The sequence below is a fragment of the Ictidomys tridecemlineatus genome, unplaced genomic scaffold (genome assembly GCF_052094955.1).
Source record: "Ictidomys tridecemlineatus isolate mIctTri1 unplaced genomic scaffold, mIctTri1.hap1 Scaffold_213, whole genome shotgun sequence".
Lineage (NCBI taxonomy): Eukaryota > Metazoa > Chordata > Mammalia > Rodentia > Sciuridae > Ictidomys > Ictidomys tridecemlineatus.
The window spans coordinates 342,357-364,469 of NW_027521834.1; the positions used below are offsets into that span (position 1 = coordinate 342,357).

General features: G+C 54.2%; 1 long non-coding RNA gene across 2 annotated transcripts; it reads right to left on the minus strand.

Annotated features, from left to right (window-relative positions):
• Nucleotides 1–12,712: 12,712 nt before the first annotated feature.
• Nucleotides 12,713–18,547, minus strand: LOC120892022 (uncharacterized). Of its 2 annotated transcripts, XR_013432831.1 has the most exons (3): nt 17,978–18,547; nt 13,857–15,005; nt 12,713–12,964 (listed from the first exon to the last, which is right to left on the minus strand). It is a non-coding gene; the product is annotated as an uncharacterized LOC120892022 (long non-coding RNA). The 2 variants fall into 2 exon arrangements; XR_013432830.1 differs by lacking the exon at nt 17,978–18,547 and having other exon boundaries at nt 13,857–15,545.
• Nucleotides 18,548–22,113: the final 3,566 nt, after the last annotated feature.

Below are 22,113 nucleotides of genomic sequence, written 5' to 3' on the forward strand. Positions count from 1 at the left end.
TGATAGATGGATGGATAGATAGGTGAATGGAAGGATGGGTGGATAAGTGGCTGGCTGGATAGGTGGCTGGGTGGATGGGCAGATGAATGGGTAGATGGATGAGTGCATGGTAGATGGATGGATGGGTGGTTTGATGGATGGATGAGTGGGTAGGTGGATGGGTGGTTGGTGGGTGGATATGCAGGTAGGATGGATGAGGGACTTGGGTGCATGGATGAGTGGGGGACTGATGGACTGATGGTGCTGGGTAGCTAAGGGAAGATCTCTCTCTGCCCCTTTCTAGCCATGTGTCCATTGGCAGGACAAACACCCATGGATGTTCAGACAAATGGATTAAGTGGAGACTAGGAGCATAAACAGGTCCTGGGTCACCAGAATATTGCACATAGCAGGAGGTGCTGTTGTAAACAAAGGGAGAATTTCTCCCACAAGATAAAACCGTAGCATGGTGGTCTGGGCAAATTCACAAACCCTCCATGATAAAGGGTGACCAAGCCATGGCTGGTGGCTTCACAGCAGCCTTAGGGCAGGTGTGTCTCAGCCCCTAAAGACCCACGCCTCACAGAGCCTCCTGCTGCCCAGCACCAAAGAGCCTTGTCCCTCCTGGCATCAGCCTAAGGAGGTGACAGCGTGGTAAGGAGCAGACGTCCAGGTAGACTCCGGGCCCTGCCATCTGCCAGCTACCGACCTGGGTGGCCTGCTTTGCCTCAGTAGGCTCGCTGCCTGATGGCCCAATAGAGGAACCCATGACAGCGTACAGGTGACTTGAGGGTTAACTGTGATGCCAAGCGCATCCTGGGCTGGGCGTGTAGTATGTGCTCAATTAACTGCACATCTGCTGCTTCTCCGCAGATTTGACCAATATCTCCTATTCTCATTTGGGTCATTTCCAACTTTTCAAGGGAAATGGACGTTTTAAAAAAAAATAGCTTTTGATACATAGAGCCAATAAGTAGGAGGGACCCCTTATAAATGTTGTCCCCCAGGTCCCTTGTGAATGGTGCAATCGCCAAAGTTCGAGATGGCCCCCACCCCCCCACCCCCCAGATCTAGAACATGACCCAGGGAGCTTCAGGTCATCTATTTCAAGTCACCTTTTTGTACAAATGGGGACACGGAGGCCCAGAGAGGGGTGAAGAAGTAAGGCAGGTGGAGTGATCACAATGACAATGAAATCAACATGGACGGAGGCCGGGATGAACTCCTCCTCCCGCCACGGGACCCTCCCCTGCTCACCGCCTCCTGCAGGGGAGTCCGCAGCCCCTTCACACGGTGGGGACAGGAGGCCCCCGTCAAACAGGTACCGAGGGAGGGGCAGGACCCAGGCGGGCGGGGAGCCCCCTCCCACCAACCCTCTCACCAGGGCGCTGAGGACATGAAGGCAGAACGGGAGCGAGGCCCCTCCAAGCCAGGGGTGGCACCGATGGCGGGCGAACCCCAGGAGACTAGCGGAAGGTGTGGAGCAGATGGGTCTCCCGCCTCAGAGGAAGCCAACCCTGCTGACACCGTGTTAGGTTTGGTCCTTAAATGTCCCCGAAGGCCATATATTGACCTCTTGGTGGCCAGCCTGTGGCACGGTTGAGAGCTGGCTGGAGCTTTAAGAGGTGGGGCCTGTGGAAGTGGGGGGTGAGGCCGTTGGGGGCGTGCCCTCCAGGGGATGGGGGGACCAGGCCCTTCCTCTGTTTCTTGCTGGCTGCCATGAGGGAAGGGGAGCCGTCTTCTCTGCTAATGCTCCCATCAGGATATCCAGCTCTCCACGGGACCAAGGGCAAAAGGGTCAAGTTTGGAACCACAAGCCAAAATAAACCTTTCTTCCTTTTAAGTTGATTTTCTCTGGTATTTTGTCACAGTCATGGAAAGCTGGTTAGGACATCTTGATATCAGATTTCTAACTTCCAGAACTATGACACCATAACATTTCTTTTACTTTTCTTTTGTTTTCAGTCCTAGGGATGGAACCCAGGGTGTCCCCGAGGTGGGAAAATGCTTTCCCATTGAGTTCCACCCCAGCCTGGGGGAACACCTTTCTCTTGTTCAAGGCACCCTGTCTGGGAGACTTTGTTAGGCTGCCCTCACACAGTCACCCAGATTTGGGTGTGGCTAGCATCCCGAGGACCAGCTCTGGAATATCCCTGAGCCACCCACCCAGGCTCCCTGCTCTGGGAGGCTGGGGGCTCTGCTCTGCAACACTGTCAAGTCCATCCAGAACAAACGCGTGACCCAGGACCTGAGACTGGGCTCTTACCTGGTTTCCATCTGGAAAGCACTTACTGAGCACCCACTGCATACTACACCCTTCGCTGACCTACCTACCCAAATCATGTGGATCTACTCTGTGATGGCTCAGGGGGAAGGTTCCTGACCCTGACCTTGGGGTCCCGGTGTATTTGGTAGAGCACCAGCTGCTGTAGCAGATTCTGCAATCTTAGTGGCTTCACTCAACGAGAGTTCATTTCTTTCTTTTTTTTTAAATAGTTTTTAGCTACAAAATGGACACAATATCTTTATTTTGTTTATTTATTTTTATGTGATGCTGAGGATCGAACCCAGGGCCTCATATTTGAGAGGCAAGTGCTCTGCCACTGAGCCCCATCCCCAGCCCCAGAGAGTTCGTTTCTTATTTGGGGTGGAAATAGGAAGGGGCTGGGCACAGGAGATATTCCAGGAGCCAGCTAGAGGAGGCCCTGTCTCCTTCAACAAGGTCACGGTGGACGTCCGCAGGAGAGAGGAGACAGTGGAGGGTCCCACAGGCCACCAGTGGCACACAGCACTTTGGCTCTCACCCCCCTGTGGCCAGTGGGCAGAAGAATGGCTGCAGCCCACAGCAGGAGAGGCTGGGAACGCAGCCCAACCCCATGTCTGGAAGGAATGGACAACGGGTTTCTGAACAACTCACTGGTATTTACTTGACTTCCAGTGCTAGGCGATAAGGGCTCCTTGGTGCATTTTCTGTTACTATGACAAAATACTCAAGACTGGGTAAGTTATGAAGAAAAGAGATTGGTCTTGACTCACAGTTCTGGAGACTGGCAAGGTGCCTCATCTGCTCGCTCATCTTCTGGAGAGGGCCTTGGGGTGGGAAGAAAGCAGGTGCACTTGGAAGAGAGACGCATAGGCAAGAGGGACAGGGTGCATGTCCAGATGCCTGTGTGTGACTCTGGCTGGTCACTGGGGTCAAGCAGGGATAGCATAACCCACTCAGTGACACCAGCACCCAAAATTCAACAGAGGACCCTGCATGACAGAGCGGGGGCAGGGGCAGGGGAGCAGCACTTATTGAGGTCTGCCTGTGAGCTACAGAGGAGGGTTCCAGACCTCCTCAAGTTGTCCCATCAGTCCTGTCCCCAGATATGAATAATGTCCTCGACTCCATCATTGCGGGAACGGGAGCCCAGAGGAGTGAAGCTCCCTGGCTACAGTCACACACCAGGGAAATCAGAGTTGGAGCCATGACTGGGCTATGGGGTAGGGATGGGACTCCAGAACCCTGGGTTCTGTTCTCTGCACCATGTGGAAGAGATCTGCAAGTGGCCAACTATCCAAAGGAAAGGGTGCAGCGTCCAATAGTCCTTAGGGACATGCAGACCAAAACCATGATGAGCTGGACACGGTGGTGCACGTCTGATATCCCAGCGGATGGGGAGGCTGAGGCAGGAGGATGGAGAGTTCAAGGCCAGTCTCAGCCACAGCGAGGCACTAAGCAACTCAGTGAGACCCTGTCTCTAAATGAAATACAAAATAGGGCTGGGGACGGGGCTCAGTGACCAAATGCCCCTGAGTTCAATCCCTGTTACTAAATAATAATAATAATAATAATAATAATAACAACAACAACAACAATGAGATGCTACCTCATATCATTGGGATGGATACTATTTTCTTTTAAGGGAAGAAAATAATGTGTTCAGAGAGGATGTGGAGAAATTGGGACCCTGTGCACTACTGGTGAAAACAAAATAGGGACTCCCCTATGCATTCCTCAAAACATGATCCAGAAATTCCACATCGGGGTATACACCTCACAGGATGGAGAGCAGGGTTTTGAAGAGAGATTTGTACCCTCACATTCGAAGCAGTGTTTTCCACAATAGCTACAGGAAGAAGCAATCCCAGGGTCCTTCCAGGAATGAATGAAGGCATAGAATGTGGCAGGTCCATACAATGGAATATTACTCAGCCTTAAAAAGGAAGGAACTTCTGACACATGAGTGAGCATCAAAGACCTCGGTGAAATCTGTCAGTCTCAAAAATGCAGATGCTGCTGGGTGCTGTGGCAAATGCCTGCACCCCAGGGCTGGGGAGGCTGAGGCAGGAGGATCACCAGTTCAAGGCCAGCCTCAGCAACTTAGGCTCTAAGCAGCTCAGTGAGACACTGGTCTCTACATAAAATACAAAGTAGGACTGTGGATGGGGCTCAGTGGTCGAGGGCCCTGAGTTCACTCCCCGGTACAAAAAAAAATAAAAATTGAGATGGTAGATTTTATGGAATGCGTATTTTAGCAAAATTCGAAAGACAGAGATCAGCTGATGTTCTCTCCTCCCCCTCTTTCTCTTTCTCTCCCCCACCTCCTCTCTCTGAGGTCACTCAGGAGGCAGAGAACAACCAGGAAACCAGGGGCAGGGTCTCCATGCTGGTCCCGCTCAGCTCTGGGTCCTGGGTTGACGGGCGACTCTCCAGGCAGAAGCTGCTCCATCGGATCGCCACATGGGTGTCCCTCCTGTCCTCTGCCTGCTGGCTCTGAAGCCCTCCTGGACGCTGCGGTTCTGCTCTCTGCCCCACCCCCTCTCAGGCCCGGTCCCCGCGGACTGGGATCCGAATTCCGGGTGTCTTTGGTGCCCCTGGCCACCAGGATGCCCCCCCCCCCGGCAGGGCACGGGAGGGCCTCCAGTTCCCCTCTGTGCCCAGACTTGCTTGGCACCGTTGTGGATGGAGACACCCGGCTCCCCGCCAGGGCCTGAAGCCTGCCCTCCAAGGAGCTGGGAGGGACGGCAACATCTCTCCAAATGCAGCCCCCTTTCCCTTGAAGGGAAACGAGTGGCGTTGCTTGGAAAGCACAAGGTCCCCTCCACGAGGGCTCACTGCACGCTCAAATCCTCCCCAAGCTTGAAACAGGAGGGGCGACTGCGCCTGGCTGAGCCCCAGCCCCTGTCACCACCCACGGACCCCCCTCCCCTCTGCCCCCCTGCACAGCACCCCAGATTCCTCCCCCACTCACCAGCCAACAGCTATGCACCCCCAGGTCAGGACACCTGAGAACAGGAGCGCTTGGAGCTCTTCAGAAACAGGTGGGGTGGGGGGTGAGCCCCCAGCTCCTCTGCAGTGTCCCCTGAGGAAACGTGACTGTCAGAGTCTCCCCGAAATGGCCCGGTAGGGCAGTGGCCTCCCTGCCTCTCTTTCTTCCCCCTGCCTCTCTGGCGGAGGCTCCCGCCCACGGGCCTTCGGCTTCTGATCTCCATCTCCGTGTGGGTCCATTCATCATTAGCCAAGGTCAAGTCGCAGGTGCCTCCTATCATTTCTCAATTATGGGTGGCCCCTGGGCCCGCTCCATAAAGTGGGCTGCGCTGCGCTCATATTAATTAAATATCCCAGGCTCCGGGGAAGGAGCTGGGGAGGGCGCTTGGCAGCTGGCCCCTGTGGGCGTCCGGCTCCTTCTGGACGTAAAATGTCCTCATTCATCCGCTCGACAGGTATTTATTAAGCCCTTACTTGTGCGCGGGGCATGCACTGTGCTCCACGCGGTCTCTGCGGTCCGGGTAGCAGGAGCCACCAATAGGGATCATGCGCCGCGTGCGCGCACAGCAGCGGGAAGGTCCTCACACACCAAGGCACAGGTCTGTGAACTGGAGCGATGTGTTGTGTGGGGGGAATTGCTGGACCCCAGGGGGGCCAGGAAAAGAAGACCCCGGGCAGGTGGCATCATGTGACAGGGCCCCATGATAACCATGAATGACGGAGACCAGAGGCAGGTGGCTCAGGACAGAAGAATGCCAAGAGGAAGGAGGCGCATTCCTAGCCTCCCTGCCGCCCAAAATCAGATTCTGTGCCTTTCAACTTGGCCCTGCCCTGTCCTTCACTACTGTCCAGGATAAAGTTACTAACTCCTCTCCAGCACTGGGTATTGTCAAGGGCTGTCCCAGGCAATCCTTAGCCTGCAGGAACCCCCTTCTCCCTTCTTATTTGGGGAGGAGGGTACCTGGGATGGAACCTGGGGCACTCCACCACTAAACCACATCCCCAGCCCTATTTGAATTTTTATTTAGAGACAGGGTCTCACTGAGTTGCTCAGCACCTCGCTGTTGCTGAGGCTGGCCTTGAACTTTCGATCCTCCTGTCTCAGCCTCCCCGGCCGCTGCATGACAGGTGTGTGCCACCGTGCCCAGCCTTCTCTCTTTTCTTGATACTGAAGAAATGAGGGGTCAGAGAAGTCTGTTTGTCTGCCTCACACCTGCAGCGAGTGTGGAACATTTCAGAGCTGCTGCTTGTGAGGAGGGAGAGCCGCTGGTATCTTTGGAGGCCTCCCCACTTCTCAGCCTCCCTTCTGCCTCTCCCTCATTCTTTCAGTGAGTGTGGCAATTTTCCAAAGCAGGAAGTGAGCTGAGCACAGCACCCTAGGGAGGGCCTCCATGCACGGGCCTCAGGACCGTGACCACCAATGCCCAGGGGGTCCACCCCTCTCCTGGAAACTCCAGTTGAGGATTCTAGCAACCTGACCCTCCTAACAGAACAGTCAGAGACACCGTGAAGGCTCTCTCCACCTGCATGTTCCTCCAAGAGTCATGGCTGAGTGACAAGCACTAATAATTAGCATCTCATGAATGCCAAGCACGGGTGTATGAGCTGTGCTTGGATGGATTCTTCCCTGGCAGGAACCTCAGTAGTTTGTTTTACTGCTTAGGAGACAGACACAGAGAGATTGCACGACTTATCCATAATCACACTGTCGTTCTGCGAAGGTGACGGTATAACCGCTGACCCCTCATGCTTCAGGGGTGGAAGCCCAGATCTTTGCCTTGTAGAAAGCCCTACCTTCTCTAATGCACACCAGAGGAAATTAACTCAGCTGATCAGGGAGTTTCCACACAGTGGAATACTACATGGCCGTGAAAAGAATACAAGCAACAATAAACGTTGGTGAGGATGTGAGGGGAAAGGTACATTCATACACTGCTGGTGGGTTTGCAAATTGGTGCAATCATTATGGAAAGCAGTATGGAGATTCCTCAGAAAACCTGGAATGGAACTACCATGTGACCCAGTTATCCAACTCCTCAGTTTATACCCAAAGGACCTAAAATCTGCATACTACAGTGATGCAGCCACATCAATGTTTATAGCAGCTCAATTCACAAGAGCCAACCTATGGAACCAACCCAGGTGCCCTTCAACAGGTGAATGGGTAAAGAAATTGTGAGATATACACACACACAGACATACACACACACATACACACACATACACACACACAGACATACACACACACACATACACACACACATACACACAGACACACACAGAGACATACACACACACTGATACACACACACAATGAAATATTACTCAGCTTTAAAGAAGAATGAAATAGGGCAATTTCTGGTAAATGGATGGAGCTGGAGAATATCATGCTAAGTGAAATAAGCCAATCCCAGAAAACCAAAGGCTGAGTGTTTTCTCTGATATGTGGATGTTAATTCACAATAAGGGTGAGGGGGCTGGGCAAGAATAGAGACGGTTTAGATTAGGCAGAGGGGAGTGAAGGGAAGGGCGTGTCTAGGGTGGGAAGGACAGTAGAGCGAGTTGGACATTATTAGCCTTTGTATGCCCACAGGACCCGTCGGATCCGACATCATGTACAACCAGAAAAATGAGAAATTATGCTCCATTTACGAATGACGTGTCAGGGTGGGTTCTATGTCCTGTATAACTAATTAAAACAATTTTTTTAGAAAGTACTTATCATTGTTAACATTTAGAAAAATCAGGAGGCAAAAAGTTGATACAGAATTATCTGTTGTATTATTTCAACGATATCAAAGTGTCAGGGAAAGAGGGCAAGCTGTTCCTCCCCCACCCTCCCACTCTGCCACTGTCCCTCCACCTGACCGTCATCCATTCACCAGGGTCCAGTGAGTGCCTCCCCACACCTACTGCCCCAGGTGACCGTGAGGCCCTGTGTGCGGTTGAGGAACCACCCAGGAGTGCGACCGCCCCCTGGAGGGAGCGTGCTTCTGGCCAGGTGGCTGCGGTCACCCATGTACTTCTGCATAGAGGTGGTGACGGTGGCTGAGTGAGGTAGGACAGGGACCCTGGTGTTGTCGCTAGAGCTACAGCCCTGACCTGCACGGGGACGAGGGCTGGGAGGGCTTCCTGGAGGAAGTGGTGTCCCATCTGCACCTTAGAACGTGCCCGGGAGCCAGCTAGGGGTGGCCCAGAGCCGGGGGGAGAGAGCCAGCCATGGTCAGGACAGAGGGACAGCTGGGCAGCTGGAGGGATGGGAAGCGCTGGGGAGGGCCGGCCTTTCTATTTTGCTCTCCCCGTCTTGGTAATGAGCAGCATTTCTGTCATACTGAAGGGGAAAGGCACAAAGAGGAGGGAGCGTCCAGGAAAGGGTGGGGATTCCAGAAACGAAGCCTGAAATGGGGCTGGGTCGGTGCCGAGTAGCCCCCCAGCCTCCCTCCTGCAGCCTCCTCTGGGGCTCTGAGTAGGGCGTGGGGGGGCCGTGGGGGGCGTGGCATGTGGACTGGATGTCAATGTCGTGGAGGGGGTGCAGGGGGGGGTATTAGGATTCTAGAGTCCTGAAAAATACATAAGTCTAAAATGAGATTAACGAGACATTGACGGGGTGGCCGCCTGCGATGATGACCAGGCTGAGGGTACGATGGCACCGGCTCCCGGTGTGACTACCAGGCTAGTGATCAGCTGTGACATCACCGGGACTGGGAGGCAGGCCTGGTTTGGGGATGGCTTTCAAAGCCAGGATGCCATCCACGGACCACCCTAGGGGTCCTGGGGCGCGGGCACCCCACCCTAGCCCCCCACCTTCCTCCGCTGCTGCCGTGGCTGCTGGCTTCCGGCCACCACACCCCCACACTCCGTCCCCAGTCCTCAGGCCTGCATTCTTGGTCATTTGAAAACGGTCTCTGGGACCATCAACTTCAAGCAGCCCTTTGTCAGCACCAGTGGGGGATCGGGGTCAGACGGCTGGAAAGGGGGGCGCTCTAGGAGGCCCAGAAAGAGCTTTAGAAAGGGAGGCCTTGACAGGCACCTGCCCTCAACACCCTTCTGCCCCGAGACCCGGGAAAGAGCCAGCAGACGACGGCTTGGCCTCAGAGGACCCTGGACGGCCAGCCCACCAGCTGCCCCTTGGGACAGACGGGGAGCACGGAGGCCCCGAGCACAGAATTGTACCCTCCACGTGGGTTAGAGGACAGTCACCGTGGCGAGTGGCGACCTCCCCAGTCCCCCTCCTTCTGGAACCCACCGCTCTCCGCATTGCTGATGGCACCCCCTCGTCACCCCAGCTCAGAGGGACATGAGCTGCGGACCAGGGAGGGACCAAGAGAACTAGCTGGACAGGAGCTGCAGTGCAGACTAGCAAGAGGGGGCTGCAGGAGGCTGGTGTCACATGAGGGGTGGAGCTTGGGAGCATGTCTGCTGCCCTGGGGACACCAGGGGACACAGGTCTTCCTATCAGGTGCTCTGCTCCTTATGGAGAATCCCTTGGTTGCAGGAAGCTCTGAGCCAGCAAGGGGCAGAACACTGGAGGAGGGTGACTGGGAGAAGCCCATGCGGGAGGAGGTCGTGGCTGGCAGACGGCGGTTCGGAACCCAGACTCCGAGACATGGAGTAACGGGCGGCGGGGGCTCCTCTCTTGCGTGAATTGGGCACAGGGCCAAGTGGTGGTCGCCTAAGGGCTGCGTAGAACAAGAGAGGCCTCCAAGGAAAGAGCCCCAGAGGGCGGAGGGCTTTAGGAATCACGTTTGGAGATTTTCCTTCGGCCACATGGAAGCATCTGCAGGTAGCCCAGCACATAAGGATGCGTGATAGACACATTTCATTTCCAAATCCCCAGAAGATTCCAGAATTGGCTCCTCTTGGAAGGACACTTTCCTCGCACACAAGGAAGGGCGTAGTATTGGGAAAGTGGGGTCACCCGGGGGGTCAGAGAGATCCAGGTGGGACAGAGCTGACTGGCGGGGAAAGAACCCACAGTCCAGGCTGCGTGGCCAGCCCAAGGTCCTGCACATCCTGGTCTAGTCCCCTCTGGAAGAGGGAACTAAGCTTTCCAGGTGCTTCCAACTGGATAGAAGGCTCCTATCCTGGTTCCCAGAGAGAACTGCTCCAGCTGAGACGGGAAGTCTCTTCCAGGATCTAGGATTCCTTTTTAAATTTTTTTTTTTCCCAATGTAACTCATCTCTGAGTCTCTGCTCCCAACACAGTGAGCACACGGACCTGAAAATACTCTGGGGACCCCACCCTCGTGGCTTCTAATCCTAACTACCTCCCCAAGACAGGATCGACCTCCAAATACCACGAAGACAAGAATTCGGGATTGTTTCCGACGACCACAGGAAAAGCAAACCTGTGCCCACGCCCATCCCCCACAGCCTGGGCTCTGCCCCTGACAAGGTGCGGGACTGTGGGTAAATCTGAGTCTGTCCATCGTCTGCCCCCACCTGGGGTTAGGCAGGATAAAGGCACCGTGTTGTGTTCCCTGGAAGGACCCACGTGTGGGACGAGGCCAATGTGAGGGCTGAGAAGGGATCCGCATCCAGCACATCTTGGTGGATGGCCAGCGGGTACCCAGGGCACAACTCAAGGAGACTCTGCTCTCGGCCACGCACAGGTGCAAGATCAGCCCCTGAGAGTGGGAGTAGGATCAGAAACACCAGGAAAGGGACGCTGCTCTGCATCCCCTTAGTCCCATCCCTGACACTCGGACAAGGACTCTTGCGCAAAAGAATGAATTGGGGACTTGTTTTCAGAAGAAAAACGTGTTAGAACGGGGAGAACTGGGCTGAGAAGCAGAAGAAGCCATTCAAACAGACCTCAGTTGAAGTCTCACCCCTGCCTGATCCCTGGCCCCAAAATGACACCCTTCTGGTCGGCAGGGGAACGCGTGTATTTGTTTGTCACTGACTACACACCATCGCTGGGTGAGCATAACCCCCCCAGGCATTTCTCCCCATAGCGTAATTCTCCAGAAAGTTACCGGGGGACAGGAGAGCTGCCCGCACCCAATGCTCATAAGAGCTCAGGGCTGGGGGGAGCGATTATGAGGTAGAGGAGATTTGGATGGTCTCCTAGCCCATATTCTGTTGCTATAACAAAACACCAGAGGCAAAGTCATTTATAGAGAAGATGATTTCATTTGGCTCATGGTTCTGGAAGCTGGAAAGTCCAAGAGCATGGCACTGGTACCTGGTGAGGGCCTTCTGGCTGCATCCTAAGATGGCGGAAGGCATCGTGGAGAGACAGCAAGTGTGCCAGCCTGAGTCTCTCTTCCTTTCCTTCTAAAGCCATTCTGAGGACTCCACCCTCATGACATCGCATCCTCATTACCTCCCAAAGAAAGGACCAACCGCCAACTGTCACTAACGTGTGCATTTAGGGGTGATGTTTCCAACCCGTGGACTTCTGGAAGACACAATTAAACCGTAGCAGATGGTGACCGGCGATGTCCACTAGGCCTTCTGAGCGCCGACTCCAGAGGCAGCTGTGGGGATCAGGAGGGACGTGAATGTGGCACACCTTGTAGAGAGGGTGCTTAGCAGGTCCTCAGCAAGGAGTGTCAATGTGGCCCCAGACAAAACAGGACGTTCCATGGGCGCAGACTCCTCCGGGTCTTTGTGGTTCTGTCCCGGTGTCCAGTTTGGTGCTGGACTCTCTTAGGGTCTGGGTATGAGGTGTCCCACCAAAGCTCCAGGAGTGACCCAGAAATGTTCCGAGGTGAGAGGACTCTGAGAGTCGTGGCTTCATCCATCTGGTGAGTTAATGATTAGAATGGAGGAGCATGGGACTGTGCCCTGGGAGGGGACATCTTCCCCTGGCTCCTTCCCTGCCCCCCGCTCCTTGGCTGCCATGGGCCGAGCGGCTCTTCTCCGCCACCCTCTTCTGCCATGATGTCCTGCCTCACCTCAGGCCAGAGCAACGGGGTTGGCCCACCCCGGGCTGAGACCCGGAAACCGTGAGCCCAAAGCTACCTTTCCTTCCTCTGGGTTGTCCTGCTCAGGTGCTGTGGTCTAACACAGGTGCACAGTAGGCTCTCAGGTCTTTGCAGGTGAGTAGGTCATGGTTCCAATGTCCACCATCACCCTGACCCTGGCCCATCTGACCCTACAGACAGACGGTGGGTCAGACCACCCTTCCCCAGCCTGGGGTAGACCAGGCCTCCAGGAGACAGCATCCCAAATTCCACTTTGGTTTCCATTGTTTTCCTCTTGCATTTCCAGCGGATGGAGGCTCAGCTTCTCTGCCTTTTAAAGGTGGCACAGGAGGCCCATTCTGGCATCCTCTCTGCAGGGCTGGCTGGGGGTGACCTATGGCCCCACACAGATCACTGGCACCCTCAGATGTCCCCTGTAGCTTCTCCATGCCAGTCACTGTGACCCCAAACTCTTTCTCTGGGATGTAGCTATCCATGGCTCCAAAATTCCAACCTCAGACTCGAGACTTTTGTGAAATATCCACCTAAGCTCCAGATGGGAGAAGAGTTCTTTTTTTTTTTTTTCACATTTTGGAACACAAACCTGATTTTTTTTCACAGGAGGTCCAGAACACTGGGCGAAGGAATCCATATTCAATCACCTGCCTCCGTGGGATGTGGCAGGCTCAGTGTGCCACTGTGCTGTGTGATCCCAGACAAATGGCTTCACCTCTCTGTGCTCCAGCCACCCTCAGTTCTCCCCTGTTGTTCACAAGTTCCAAGCACCTCCTGTCTCAGGGACTCTGTGCTGTTTTCCTGCCTGAAACACACATGCACACCCACCACGTTCACCACAGTGCACCTCTCAGCCCTTCTCTCAAACATCACCTCCTCCATGACCTGTCTCTGAGGTCCTCCATGACCTGTCCCTGAGCGCCACACACCTCACTGCTCCCGTTCTGTTCCTGTTTTAGAGCTGAGTGAATCTGCAGGGCAGGGCCGTCTGACGTTCAGTGCTCTACCCCCAGTGCCTGGCACCGAGTAGGTGCTCAAGAAACCCGTGCTGATGAATGACAGGCACCCCTGCAGCCCAGCTAAAGGAGGCGGCCTGCGCGGCCCATCCCCAGCCCTGTGCAGTGGGCTCTGGTCATTGTAATTGCAAACAGATGTCGTTCCCCCACCCCTGCCGGCCGCCTTCACCCGGCCGTCAGCCATCTCCCTGCTGAGTGCTATATATTTTCAAGGCTTTTCCCCGTGATCTGCACTCACGCCGCCCCCGCAACTCAATCTTCCCCTCCCCACTGTCCATTGGCATAATCAACCGGGGACCCGTCCAGGACCTGCCAAGCTTGTATTAATGTTGGCTCAGGGGGAGATTTACTTCTTCCCGGCAGAGCTCGGGCTGGTTCTGGCTCAGCTAGGCCTCCCCACCCTTGTCCCCACACACACACACACACACACACACACACACACACACACACACACACGGCTCAGGGTTGAGCCAGTGCTGATTCTCGGTGGGGAGGGGACGTCCCTTGGCCTTGGCCAGATACAGTCAGTCCCAGGGGTTTCCAGAGTCTGTGTCATGGGCCCTGGGAGCCCATCGCCTGCCCTGTGAGGGCCACGGCAGCCTGGGAATGTGTCTCCCTGGGAAGTTTCAATGCCGCCATGACCAAGGTCAGACGGCTGTGCGACTTGAGGGGGTCAATTACCTCTCGGTCCTCAGGTTGCTCCCTCATGAAAGGGGACATGGGTGGAGTCGCGTGACATGGTGACACCTCCACTACAGGTCTCAGCTGAAAGAGAGGAATAAGACAGCCCCCACCCTGAGGGGGACAGGTGGAAGCAGACAGCGGGCCTCTCCTCTCTCCCTCCAGGATGAAATGGCCTGCAGCCCCTGACCCCTGCTGGCTCATTCCAGGAACACAGAAAGACAAGAGCACCTGCCCCGAGCCCAGCTGAGCCCCGCTCCTCTGACTCTATCCCTGCGACATGTCCCCAGGTCCACCCACAACAAATTTCTCATGGATCCCCTTGCACATGCTGTTCCCTCTGCCTCCATTTCCCTTCCACCCATTCTCTGCCTGGGAAACTCCTATCCATCCCTCAGAGCCACCCCTTGTTGGAAGGCTGCCCTGCTCCCCGCTTCTCCTGAGCCTCAAGCAGATGCCATTTCTTGTGTGTCGCTGCAGAATCTCATAAAGTGTTCTACAGGAACCTCTCCTACCCTGGCTTTTCCACCAAAGCACAAACCCGTGAGGACGGGAACCGCGGAACCCAGTGTCTGTCACTTGGTAGAAACTTGATCAATGTTTAAATGAATGGTTTTGGGAGCTTCACTCCCAAGACTGGGACATTCTAATTACCTAATGGATGTTTCTGGAAATAATCGATGACTGACTGACTACTGGCCTATCTCTACAGCCCCAGGGCCGTGGCCCACATTTCTGGCGCTCCACCGTAAGTGGCAGGAAGTTTTTGAATGGACTTTATGTCCCTAGTGCGGGTTATGGCGTCTGCATGTCTTGGGCTCAGGACACGCCGCAGCCTGATCCCACCCCCTTGCTGGGGCGCGCAGGCTCAGGGCAGCAGAGGATTGTGGGCAGAGCTCGGTGCCACCTGTTCCTTCAGCACCCCAGGCTCCTGGTGGCTCTGCCGGTTTCAGTAAGTAGCACTCTGGAGCTGTCCTGTGTGTTGACACCCAGCCAGCAGGTGGGCGGAGACTGCAGAAGGTCACCTGTCAGTGGATTCCAGGGGTCAGGTCAGGAATGGTCCGCGTCACTTCCGCTCATGCGCCTTTGGCTAGAATCCAGTCACATAGCCACACCTAGCCCCAAGGGAGGCTGGGAAATGCAGCTCACCTGCGTGCTCAGGTAAAGAGGAAATGAGTCTGACGAGTACTTAGCAGATTTACCAAGTAGTCCATCATCAATAAGTATCAGAATGGATACATGGACAATGCTCTTCTCTATCTGGATTCCAGCCCAAGGTCTGCATGTAGTAGTAAATGCCCAGGAAAGTCATGGAGAAAATTCACACATCACTGTATCCTCAAAAGCCTTAAGTGTTGTCTGGCATGGAGATGGTACTCTATGGATGGATGGACAGGTGGATGGATGGGTGGACAGATGGACGATGGTTGGATGAATGGATGGATGGATGGATGGATGAATAAATGGATGGATAGATGGAGGGATAGATGGATTAATGTATGGATGGAAAGATGCATGGATGGGTGGGTGGGTTGTGGATGGATGGGTGGGTGAATGGATAAATGGATGGATGGATTGATAGATGTATGGATAGACAGATGGGTAGATGGATGGGTAGGTGAATGGGTGGAAGGATGGATGGATAAATGGATGGGGGTGGATGGGTGGATGTGTGGATGGAAAGATGTGTGGATGGGTGGGTGGGTGGGTGTGTGGATGGATGGATGGATGGATGAGTGGATGGATAAATGAATGAATAAATGGATGGATGGGTGGGTGGGTGAATGGGTGGAAGGATGGATGGATGGATGGATGGATGAATGGGTAGGTGGGTGGATGGGTGGATGTATAGATGGAAAGATGCATGAATGCATGAGTGGACGAATGGGTGGGTGGATGAGTGGATGGATGGGTGGATGCATGGATGGAAAGATGCATGGATGGGTGGGTGGGTGGATGGATGGATGGATGGATGAATGGGTGGGTGGGTGGGTGAATAGTTGGATGAAAGGATGGGTAGATGGATAAGTGAATGGATAGATGGATGCATGAATGGGTGGATGAATGGATGGATGGATGGATGGGTAGGTGAATGGATAAGTGGATGCATGAATCGATGAACAGATGGATGGAAGAAAGCAACAAAGGAAGGAATCTCTCTAATCCCCAATGCTAATCATCCTGGACACACATTAAGTGTTTTGGAAATTTTTACCTCCATACACCAGGGCAGTGGGCTCCACCTGCAGACTTGAACCTTCCCAGGCAACTCTAAAGACCGTGGCCGCTGGGTCCTGACCTCGTGGTCCACGCCAGTCTTGTTGCTCATTATACCCTCCACAGTGCCCTGGCCACCTTGAGCTCCCCAGCAGGAGTGAGGTTACCGCCATGCTCCCCAGGTGTGCTGGCTACAGCTCTGAGCAGGACCCGGGGCGGGAGGGGGCGGGGAGGCAGCGCAGGGTTCCGACTCAAGGTCTGCTCCCTGCTCGAGTGATCAACATCATTTCCATACTATAATTACATTGCCCAATCCTCTCCTGATTTTACTGCTATCTTGTAAGCCGTCCCGGTTGTGAGTAATTTAAAGCTATATGAGATGTCAGCCTCCGTGAAACAATCACCCCTCAAAGAAATATGGCCCTAGATCATAATTGATAAGTCCCATTAGGCAATGGGGCCTCTTATTTCCTCTTTGGTCTTCTGAGATGGCCTTGTTGATTCGCCTAACACAGACTGTGTCCCCAGCATTGCCAAGGGAGAAGGATTCATTTGGCTTGAAGGGGACAGGGGCTCAGGGGCCCCAGGTCAGAGAGCGGGGGGAGAATGGGGTAGGGAGGGGGGGCTCTTGGCTGGAATGCGTGCACCCTCGCTGATTTTCCTCCCTGTCTGCCTGTATTATCTGGCCCAGGGAACCCCCACAGGAGAGTTGGCTGGGTTCAAGTCAAGACTCCCAGATCTGTTCTTGTTTAGCTCCCTTAGAATCAAAAGAAAAGGTGGGTGGGGGCAGCGGTGCACGCCTGTCACCCCAGCGGCTCAGGAGGCTGAGACAGGAGGATCGCGAGTTCAAAGCCAGCCTCAGCAGCTTAGCAAGGCAACTCAGTGAGACCCTGTCTCTAAATAAAATATAAAAAATGGCTGGGGATGGGGCTCAGTGATTAAGTGCCTCTGGGTTCAATCCCCAGTACCCCCCCCCAAAAAAAAAACCAGGAAAAGTGACATACGTGGCTCTGAGCCCTGTTACTCCCTAAGAAGTACTTCAGAGCTCTGCAGGGGTCCAGGAGGGCACACACCCTCCCAAATGCACCCCCCCTCCAGCCCGGCTCTCTCCTGCCTAGCTGCTCCCCTGGCAGGTCAATGAGCTGGGCTGTGTTAAGTAATTATGGCTCCAGTGTGCTCTTCTAAAACTTAGAAATGGTTCGCCCAAATACCTTCTCCCATATTTCATCCCTTCACCTCCCTTTCCTAGGTCCAGGGTCAAGCAGGAGAGCAAGTTGGAGTGAGGAAGCAAAAAACACCCAATGGAATTCTAGGCCCTACCCTGTGGCCAACTCGCTGTGCTGCATTGAGCAAGTCCCCTCCCCTCTCTGGGCCTTGATCACTTCATCTTAAAATGAAGGACTAGTGTAGAACATTTTAAAAATTAGTTGCCAGTATTTAAAATTAAGATATCCTGTGTAAGAGGTAAATCGTTTCTCTCATGAATTCTGATTAGAAACACAAGACTCACGATCACACGTGGCTTCCGACAGCTAAAACAGAGTGGCCGCTGCCCTGGTCAGGCAGGGCATGTGCCCTCTAGCTAGCCACAATCCCCACTACTCCCTATTGCCCTATGGTGGCTCCTGGTGGGTCTGTTATCACTGGCCCTTCTAAGCCCATGTGGCTGGATTTTCTTCCCTCCAGCTTCATCCACCCCCAGTAAACTCACTCTCACGCTGGGTCCAACGGCTCTTGACCATCCCTTGGGACAACTCTTCTCGAACCTTAGGGAACCCTGAGCGGCGCTGATTCAGCACCACGGACAGATCCCCGCCACCCATTGGAGTCCTGCCCCCCCCCCCCACAGCGTTCCACCCTGTGGGCAGCCTGGCTGTGGCCAAGAATAGCAGGCTCTGTGATACCTGGAATCGCGTTCTGTTGATCCCTCTCAAGCCCCAAATCTTCAGTGAGGCTGTTCTCCGCCTGATTGACCTGTTTGTGATTCTGTCCTCCCTTGTGATCCGTGGGGAGGGCGGGAGCTCGCGCTGGGGTGGGGCGGGCGGTTCTTCTCTGGCAAGACGTGTCAGAGCGCCTATCTGTCTGGGGGCGTAGCTGCTGTTTCCCAAACACCGTGGTCCATGTTGCTGTAAAGAGTGACGGGTCCGCTCTCCGCCATCACCGTTGCGCACTTCTCCTCTTTTGATATCTGTTTTTTCCTTCCAAAATGCACTGGGTGATTGAGAGGCCTCGGTTGCTTTTTTGAGATGCATCATAAGGCGCTCTCCGTGAGCAACTTGGCCAGGCCCTGTGCACAGACAGAAGAGAAAACTGTCAAGGCCTCCAACTCGTTTCTCACTGGCACCTCTTTGCGAGTCTCCCTCGCTCCCCCTCCCCCCGTGGCGTGTCTCTGGGGGTCCACGGCTGTCAGGGGGAGATCAGTTGGTGAAGCTGGTTTCAACTCCTTCTACCAACTTGGCACAGAGTTCAAAACCTGCCAGTCATCAAAGGGCACTCAAAGCCAAGTTCATGTGGCCCAGTGCTAGGGACCAGGAGAAAAGAAGCTCATAGGAAAGACAATAAAAAGACAGACAAAAAATAGCTGATCGCCAGTGGCTCCCGAGGCTGAGGCAGGAGGATCGGGAGTTCAAAGCCAGCCTCAGCAATGGTGAGGCCCTATGCAACTCAGTGAGACCCTGTCTCTAAATCAAATATGAGAAAGGGCTTGGAATGTGGTTTGGTGGTTAAATGCTCCTGGGTTCAATCCCCGGGACCCGACACCCCCCCCCCAAAAAAAAATAAGAAAAAGAAAGGTGATGGTAGACGTTAGCTAGAGTTGCAGAATACCCACACCACAAAGATCCAGCCAGACCTGTAATCCATGTCTCGGGCCCATGTCCCCCCAAGCTGTGATCTGCTTTTCACCTCAAGGAACCAGGACTTTTCCCAGACAGAGAGCAGGCAGGTGCTCCCCCTCTGGCCTGAGGCTCTCAGAGGGCTGACGGATGAGAGAGATGGGACTGTGACCCTCTGAGTCATCTGCTTGTTCTCTGAGCTCTGACATAAAAGCAGAAAGACAGCGTGCCAGACGGAGTCGGGGCCAGAGAGGACTGTGACGTTATACTTCAGGATGTCATTCATGAACGCGCCCCACACCCCGTCTTCAGGCTGTCTGGCCTCTGGCGCATGAGGCTGCCCAGGTGGCCAGCCCCCACAGCCCCGCCTCAGTCCCTGACTCCACCTCACTTGGCCCTGTGTCCCTGGGATCCCTGGCACCAGCTCTGCCCTTGGCAGCCGCTGCTCAAGGACAGTCCTCTGTGGACTTCAAGAAGGAGCCTCTCCCCCAAAAATAAAATAAATAAAAGAAAAAAAAAAAAGAAAATCATGGTGCTCGAGAGGCCCCGCGATTGGCCCCCAGCCCGTCCTCCAGACCCCGCCCCTGGGGACCCTTCCCAGCCCCTGGGGGTCAGGCCACACCTGTCTCCTCCAAGGCCCTGACCTTCCCACCCCCTCTCCGGCTCTGCTCAGAGCCTCCCCACAGCGGAAAGGCTGTTTTTCTGCCTTTGAATTCTCCCCTGTTTTTTAAAAAGGATAAAATTCCTACATGTAACTATTTATCCATTAAATGCCACCATTCGGAGAACAAGAGAGAAACCCACAGAGTGAAGAGTCCTGAGACAGCACAGTACCCGGGGAGTCCTATTCACAATAAATAAAGAGCACACAGTAATGCACAAGAACCGGGGGGAGGAGCCACCGGGAAAACCAATGGGCAGGCGCCGCGGCCGGCACGCCCACCCCGGCCCCAGCCGCCAGCCAATGGGGAAACGCGCTGGCGACACCCGCCCCGGAGGCGATGCCCACGAAAACCGCTACATCAGCCCCTCGCACCCACCGCACGGAGATGAAGTCAAATGAAAATGAAAGAAAATACCAAATGTCAACAGAGACACACAGCCCCAACGCGTCCCCCCTGGTGGGAGTGTTCATGGGACAGCCAGCCTGGAAACCGTCCGGCAGCGTCTGCAAAACCTCCACACACGCTCAGCCCTGTGACCCAGCACCACGACCCCAGGCCGTGCCCGGCGGAAATGGGCACCGAAAGGCATGCACGGGATTCCATAGTGCCACCATCCAGGGTGGCCAGGAATGGGACTGGACACGTCCAGTAACAGCAGAAGGGGAAAATGCGTCGTGGAGCGTCACACCCCGAGATTCTGCATGGTGACAGGGACACAGAAGACAGAACTACATAAAACATGGATGGAGCTCACCAACAATAAGCAAGAGAAAGGGGACATAAAAAGAGGGCGTCCTCTATACAAATATAGCACAGAAGAACCTGTGTGCTGAATGTCAGGTCAGGATTCACCTGAGAGGCTGGACGTCTCTAGGGACTCTCTTTGGGATACTTGTTCTACAGGGGCATTGGTCTTTCAATAATATAGCAAGCTGCACACTTGTCTGACGGATTTCTGGGACTAAAAAAAAGAGGTTAAGGAAATTCCACCTTACCCATCTTGGTGGCCATATGCCTGTAATCCTGGTGGCTAGGGAGGCTGAGGCAGGAGGATCTCGAGTTCAAAGCCAGCCTCAGTCACAGCGAGGCCCTAAGCAGCACAGTGAGACCCTGTCTCTAAATAAATACAAAATAGGGCTGGGAGTGTGGCTCAGTGGTTGAGTGCCTCTGAGTTCAATCCCTGGTACCAGACCCCCCAGAAGAAATCCCACCTGCATTTGAAGTCCAGGTCAAGTCTGTCCTGGTGATAAGACTCCACACACACTGTCCATTCTCATTTTATTTCACTTCTTCCTGTGCCTGCTGAGGACAACTAGGGTGTGCCCATTGTGTCTATCTTCTGATAGGTTTTGTCTCCTCCACCCTCTGATTCATGCTGTCACATAGTAAGTGCTCAGAAAAATACATATGGATGGAGTGAGTGTCACTGTGGGAAAACAAAGTGCTAAATGTCAGGAGACCTGAGATTCAAACTCACCTCTGGACCATTGCACTTGCTTTCTCTCTTGCCTTAATGCCCACATTGCTTGTCCCTCTCTCATTTCGTCCAGTTGTCTGTTCAAAGTCCCTTTATTAAGAAATCCTTCCTTCACTGACCAACCTGTGCAAAATAATGCTATCCCTTTATTGTTCAAACTCTTCTGTTCTGCTTTTCTTCTCCTTGTTTTTCTTTTCATCTAATCTATTATGCATTTATCTCTTTATTGATTTCCCTTTCCTTCTGCCACTGCTAGAAACTAAACCCCAGAAGAGCATAAACTTGATTTCCTTTATCTACTCTACTTCCAAATGCTAGAATAGCATCTGGCACTTAGTAGGTTCTCAGCAAGTATTTCTTGAACAAATGTGTGAGTTAAAGTCTTGGCAACTCTGGCTATTTTCTTGCTGTGTGACTTTGGGTGAAGAGATGAGCATCTCTGAACCTAACTTTTCTGCATCTGCCAAGTGGGGCGAGTAGCAACACCCCTTTCCTTGTTGTACGATAATCCACGGAAAGCACTTCTCTCAGCTCAGGGCACAACATATGCCCTCAGGAGGCGACAGCTGCTCTAGCAACGTAGCTCATCTTCCCACAAAGCGCACGTGGCTCGTCTTCCCGTCTCTGGAGCCGGGTGCCTTCTGCAGCTGATGTGCCCTTGCTGACTTGGCAGTGTGAGTTTGGCTTGGTGTCCTTACGCTCCGCAGAGAGCCTGGCATGTGGCTGACTGGGAAGAGGAGTCGGTGTAGTCGCGGAGGCCGGGCTCTGCCAGCAGCCCTCTGTGTGACATGGCAAGAGCTTGTTGTCCCTTGTAAACTCCGGTGTCATCAGTGATAGAATAGGCCGGGTGACAGTCACAGCCCTTCCCAGCTCTGTAGGTGCTGCCATGGAGCCCACCCCCATACACGGACCTCCCCGGGACCAGCCACCTCCAGGTCCCATCAGAGTCCCCGAAGGCTCCAACGCCACCAGTGGAGACAACCTGTGACCATCACTCGCCGTCACTGGCCTGGGATCCTGATTCTTCCCCTGCGTCTGCATCCAGCCAGGTGCTGGGCGTGGCC